Below are 5,900 nucleotides of genomic sequence, written 5' to 3'. Positions count from 1 at the left end.
GACACAGAGCGCCGCTCGGTTTGGCGGCTCTGACAAAACTCGTGGCGTAACGCGAGCAATTACCCGCAGCTTTTGAGTGCTGTGAGTAAACCTCTTGTCAGCAGAGGGTTTGTCTGCCCTGAGAAGCCAATCCTGCAGACTGGAACCCCTCACTGGGTGTGCTGAGCCTCTGGTTATTCATGCACCACACGGGGAAATCCGCACCACCCCAGCGCCATCACCTCCCAAGGAAGCGCGGCTCTGTGTTGTATTTGCGCTTCCCCCAGACGAAGGGAGGAATGAGGAATCTGAATCCGTGTTCTCAAAAGGCTCATTTATTATTTTATGATGCTATATTGTATTAAAGAATGCTATACTATACTAAAGAATACAGAAAAGATAGTTACTGAATGCTGAAAGATAATAATAAAAACTCCTGACTCTCTCCAGAGTCCCGACACAGCTTGGCCCTGGTTGGCCAAAGAGTGAAAACAACTCACAGCAGAATCCAAAGAAACAATCACCTGTGGGTAAACAACCTCCAAACACATTCCAAAGGAGCAAAACAGAGGAGAAGAAAATGAGATAGTAATTTTTTTCCTTTTTTCTGAGGCTTCTCAGCTTCCCAGGAGAAAAATCCTGGGTGAAGGGATCTGTCAGAGAATGTGAATGTGACAGTTCTGGCCGCACCAGCACCTGGAAAGGAGGATCTGATGATTGGGAAGCTCCTGTGACCTAGGAGAGCTTCAGAGGTGTCTAAACAGAGACCTTTTGGACTTGTGGGGCACAATTTCACATGAAAACTTGAAGTTCTGGAAAGATTCTCTGTCAAATGCCCGTTTCCTCTGTGGAATGTGGTGATTTTTTGACATTGTTGATTCAGAAGGCTGCTTGCTATCACACTGGAAATCCAGGTTTTGTATTTCTTCCCCTACCAAGGACATGTTATCTCTTTTCCTGATTCCCAGATTCCTGATCCCTACTTTTTCTTCCAAACGCCTGCTGTTTACAAGAGATGAAGGGGAACGGAATGGCATCTAATCTTAACCCTGTGTGTCCAATTTTTATTTGTATTTTGGAAAAGGATTGTAGTTTTAGCAACTGCAAACCATTGTCACAGGAGCACAAAGCAGACATTGATTTCCCACACCTTACACTCTTCAAAGTGTGGTGGTGTAAACCTGGAATAAGTTCACACAAATGGAACGTTGTTGGGACAAGAGCATTGGCACCTCAGTAAAAGTTTGCTGCAGGTCAGACCCTAAAACACAGCCAGAAAAATGTTCTCATTACCTCTTGAGCTCTTAAGTAATCCAGGGGATTCAGAGATAGAAATACTCCAAATGTGCTTTTAAGGTTGGATCTTTTTTTTTTTTTCCAGTTTAAAACACTTTAATCTATAAAATTAAACGTGAGACACTTTTCTGCAGGAAAATTTCCTTTCCTAGAGAGTCTTTGCTTTTATTCTCCCAATCTTAAAGAGGGGCAAGTGGATCAAAATTTTTAAAAATCCAAATATAAAATGAACAATTTTGTTTCAGGTCAAGCAAATTGTATGGGTTAACCTAAAGTGGTTTGCTTTTGTCTTAATTGAGAAAAACAAAAACCTTTTGAGATATCCTCTTGCTGAATTCTAATTCAATCTGGAGAGTGCTTTTCCCATTAACTGCCAGGCTGATTCATAAAATTCAAAGAGGCATCCGGAATTCTCTCATTCCTTCTCTCAGATATGCTCAAGGGCCATCTAGCTGAGGAAAACTGCACCAAAAAAAAAAAAAAAAAAAAGAGAGAGAGAAGTGGTGAGAGGATCTTCAGAGGGGAAATACAATCTGTACCTTGGCAGATTTGTGATTGTTGGGTAGTGTTGAAAAGGGTCACTTTGAAATCAGGCCAATGGGTGACTCAGATCCTCTTGGTGGGCATCACCATGGAAATTTAGTGGGTTTAGACATTCTGATTATTCACTTTGAAAGGAATTTATTTGCAGGCTGGGACAGGATGGCTTCCAGTGTTGGTCCTGTTCTTAAAACCCAAAACAAAGAAATAACCAAGGTTTGTAAACGAGCTGTCTCTGGGACTTTTTTCAGCACGTACTTGTAAAAAGCAGCATTCCAAGGGCATCTAATTTTGACATGGGGACCATGTAATATTCCTGAGTGAGGTGGGATGCCAAGGCTTTCTCAGAAGCACTGGCAGGAGATATAAGGAGAGCAGCATTTGTTATCTGTGCAGAAGGACTTTCACCACGTGGGAGGAACAGTGCTGCCATTGTCCTCCTGGCAGGAGGTGCGTGCTCACCTGGCAGCAGAGTGTACCCAAAATGCAAGCCAACAGGAATGCCACCTTCCTTTGGCACCTGCCTCTGCAGGATGCTGCAGCTGCCACGTGGTCAAACACACACCTGTCTGTGTGTGTCCATCCAGCCTCCTTTGCTCTCCAGGCAGATGGTGGGAAGGGAAACCTTGCGTGCCAGGCGGGTAGAAGCAGCCAGCTGCTGGCAGTGCCCCTCAGAAGGGCTTCTCTCACCTGCCTGCCAGGCACCATAGCAACTGCCAGCCACAACCTGCAAACAGCCACCCAGAACACTCCTGTTTGTGCCCCGTTGCCATGGGCTGGGAGCTCCTGCGTTGAGGAGGAGGGCGTGTGGCTGCATGCAGCTGGCCTTGGCTGCTGGGCACCCACCGAGGGCACACACAGCCAGGGGCTGTCCCCACCCAGGGCATGGAGCCTGCCCTGGAAAACCAACACAAATCCTGAGGAAACCGACCAAATTTTGTTAATTTAGTCACCGTAATTTAATTTATTATGCTGGCGAGGGAACAGTGTGCTTTTGGCTGTGTGGAATTTGGGTGTAAGAGGAGCAGATTTAGGACTGGTCTTTACCTTCAGAGCAGACCCGCAGATGGTTTTGGCTGCAAGGTGCTCATGTGAGAGCAGTGGTGCCTACAGGTTCCTGCACCCTTCTCCACTTCTGAGTCATCTTGGCCTTTGTGTCTCACGAGGTCGCTCACCTGTTGGTAGCACCTGAGCACAGTGCTGCCTTTTTTAGGGACCAAGGGAACACACAGGGAGGTGTTATTGGCAGTTAGGTCAAGCATATTTGCTTCATCAGACTTAAGAGGAGAGAAAATATTTTTTAAGAATAAAATAAGTCCATAAAAATAGCAGGTAAGCGTTTTAAAACCAGTGGTTCTAATCTTTTGAGACAAGATGTTTGGGTTTGGGCTCCTGGTTTCTCTCTGTGGTGCTCAGGTGAGCGGCAAACATGAAAATGTAAAAAAGCAACATATTTTGGTTTTAGGAAGGAACCCTGGGAGTGAGTGTTACAGAACGTTGTACTCTTCTTTAGACTTCATAAGAAATCCCTCATCTAAGTCTGTCTAAGATTTCTGCATGTACTGACAATTACATCTTCAGCAAAAAGAACAGTTCATGAGGCTGTGAATAAATCCAGCACATCTTCCTGTCCATGCTGATATTTTAGGCCAGTACCAACTTGGAAGAAGAACTTTCTCTTGAGCTGCAATGGGTAAATGTAACTCATGTATCCGTTTTTCTTTTTTTGTCTTTGTCTAAATAAACCTGTGGTAAATGGGCAATGCTTTCCCTCAGGGAAATGTTCTCATCAGCTTGATTCATGGAAAGTTACTCATCTTCCTACTTAAGGGAAAGAATATGTATTTAATTCCTGAGAATAGACTATTACATCACATGAGCAAAGATGGTTTAAGAGGAGGCAAATCTGTGAGAACTTCCAAAGGCAGCAAAGTTTGCCATGCAATGAGATGCTCTTCAGATGAGTTTGTGTAACATCTATAGGAAACACTTCCCAATTAGTGTATTAAAAACATTCTTGTCCCATGAGATGACCTAGTACTACTGGCCTTTTCCACCTCATATCTTGCTTGAAGTGCAAGTTACAGCAGATATTCTTGCATTACTTAACTAATTGTCATCACTTGCTTGAGTCATTCCATTATATTATTTGTGGTGTCCCATGAAAGTCTTGTAAAAGTGTGCTTGCACATCAATATTATGGGGTACTGATGCTAAACTGGGAAAATGCCATGAGGCAAAGCCTTAATAAATCATTGACCTCTGAGAAATGCATGTTACAAAAAGGTTGTGTGCACTTGGAAATCTAAGATGGATTAAGAAGTCCCACCTGAGCTTGTGAGCTCTGGTTATTGACAGAACAAGCTGGTATGACAGTAAATTTTCTGAAGTACAGGACAAAAGCTGATACAATTATTTTGGTGAACAAAATTCACTCTGACTGAAGCCTTTTGATGTGGCTGAACATTGTTCTCACCTGACACTGCCCACCCCTGTCTGATCTTAAATATGGATCAGAAAATCTTGCTGAAGGGTTGCCTGGAGTACCAAGATCATCTCAACATAATACAGTTTTAACATAAAGTGTGGTTTTGTTGCCTTCTAAGTGTATGATTAACTTTCTAAAAAATTTTTAAAAAGGCTTAAACTTGAATCTGCAGAAACTGTATTTTCCTCTGCCCCTGTGCAGCTTAGAAAAACTTAAACTACAGCTGTAAAGGCTAAAAGAATACTAAGGTGTGCGATTAAGAGTAGGAAGTTGTTTGCTTTCTATTTTTCCTCATGAAGGGAACTTTCTTATTCTGAAGAATGAGAATAAATCTCTGCTGTGCCTGCAGCTCCTCTGTGGCTTCTGGGAAGTCATTTAGACACAAGCAGATCCAACAACTTATTTTGCTCTTGGAGGAGGCTGGATGTTGCTGGGAAGGAGGAGACCTGTGCTAACAGGGTGCTGTGCTTGGCCTAAGAAGCCTTGTGCTCACAGGCTGGGTTTGTTAGACTGAAAATAAAGTCATGGCAACACAGCCACACGTGGCACCTCTCCAACACGTGGCTCACAGGAGCTCGGGTCTGTCCACACATGTCTGTGTTTTTTAGCAAGACCTTTGCTTTTTCTGGACTGGCTGCTCGTGGTGAACATCTGTGTTCCAGGTCCACAACTGACACATTTTTGTGCCACAAATCCAGACCTGATAGTCTTAAAGTCATTTTTCCAGCTGCGGTGTCACCCTGGAGATGAGAGCCATAAGATCTCCTGGCTCCTAAAGGTCTGCTTGGTGTGCCCAGGACTGCTTCACACTTGAAAACACTGAGTTAGAAATTTCCTTTTCCATCCAAGCTGTAGATCTGGACCTGTGGGTGCATTCAGCACATTCCTACCCTAAAGTGTCCAAAGCAGTGTTTGTAACACCTTTTTCATCCAGAGCCTCACTGGTTCATGTACTGGTTAGACAAACAGCTGTACACCTGATTAAAGACAGAGTGGTCACCATAAAAGCAGGTTTCCTGTCCTTGTTTTATCTCATGGTTTGTCTTTTACAGCATTAATTGCAGTGGGGATGGATTTGGAAAGGGGCTGATCAGGTAATGCAGAGCCAGCAGAAAGAGCATTAAGCACAAGGCTTTCTTATCATAGCTCAAAGCAAAAAAAAAAAAAAAAAAAGTCATAATATGATTTAGAAAATTAAAAATTATAACAGTTAAAAAATAATTGACCTGAAGGAGGAAAAAAATGTATGCTTACCTCAAAAAGCCCTTTAGACTCTCCACAGGAGGGAAGACCTTCCTCTGCAAAGCAGAGTAATGGGGATTTAATTGTAGCTGATGTGGATTCAGGAAACATCCTTCTCTTCTTCTCTTTTTACTCCCACCCGTCTTAAGAAATTTCCAGCACAGTTAATCACCTCCAACCAATCTGCACTGCAGTGGGAGCGTGGCCCTTATCTTGGAAGGCAAGACACTAAGTAGAGAAATATGCTCTGCACTCTCATGTCAGAATTACCCCTGGGGTTTCTCCCTCCCTGTCAGATGGCAATGACAGCTCCACCTTATCACACAAGGGTATGGTAAGCAAAGATGCTTGTTCT

The 5,900-nt window shown here is 43.4% G+C and overlaps 1 long non-coding RNA gene across 1 annotated transcript; it reads right to left on the bottom strand.

The window, feature by feature from the left end:
• Window positions 1-330: 330 nt before the first annotated feature.
• On the bottom strand, window positions 331-5,654 carry LOC108963320 (uncharacterized). Its single transcript, XR_001992014.3, has 3 exons — window positions 5,558-5,654; window positions 2,863-3,019; window positions 331-1,737 (listed from the first exon to the last, which is right to left on the bottom strand). It is a non-coding gene; the product is annotated as an uncharacterized LOC108963320 (long non-coding RNA).
• Between the last annotated feature and the right edge of the window lie 246 nt (window positions 5,655-5,900).

Source organism: Serinus canaria, chromosome Z (genome assembly GCF_022539315.1).
Source record: "Serinus canaria isolate serCan28SL12 chromosome Z, serCan2020, whole genome shotgun sequence".
Classification (NCBI taxonomy): Eukaryota; Metazoa; Chordata; class Aves; order Passeriformes; family Fringillidae; genus Serinus; species Serinus canaria.
This window is presented reverse-complemented; position numbering and strand designations above follow the sequence as displayed.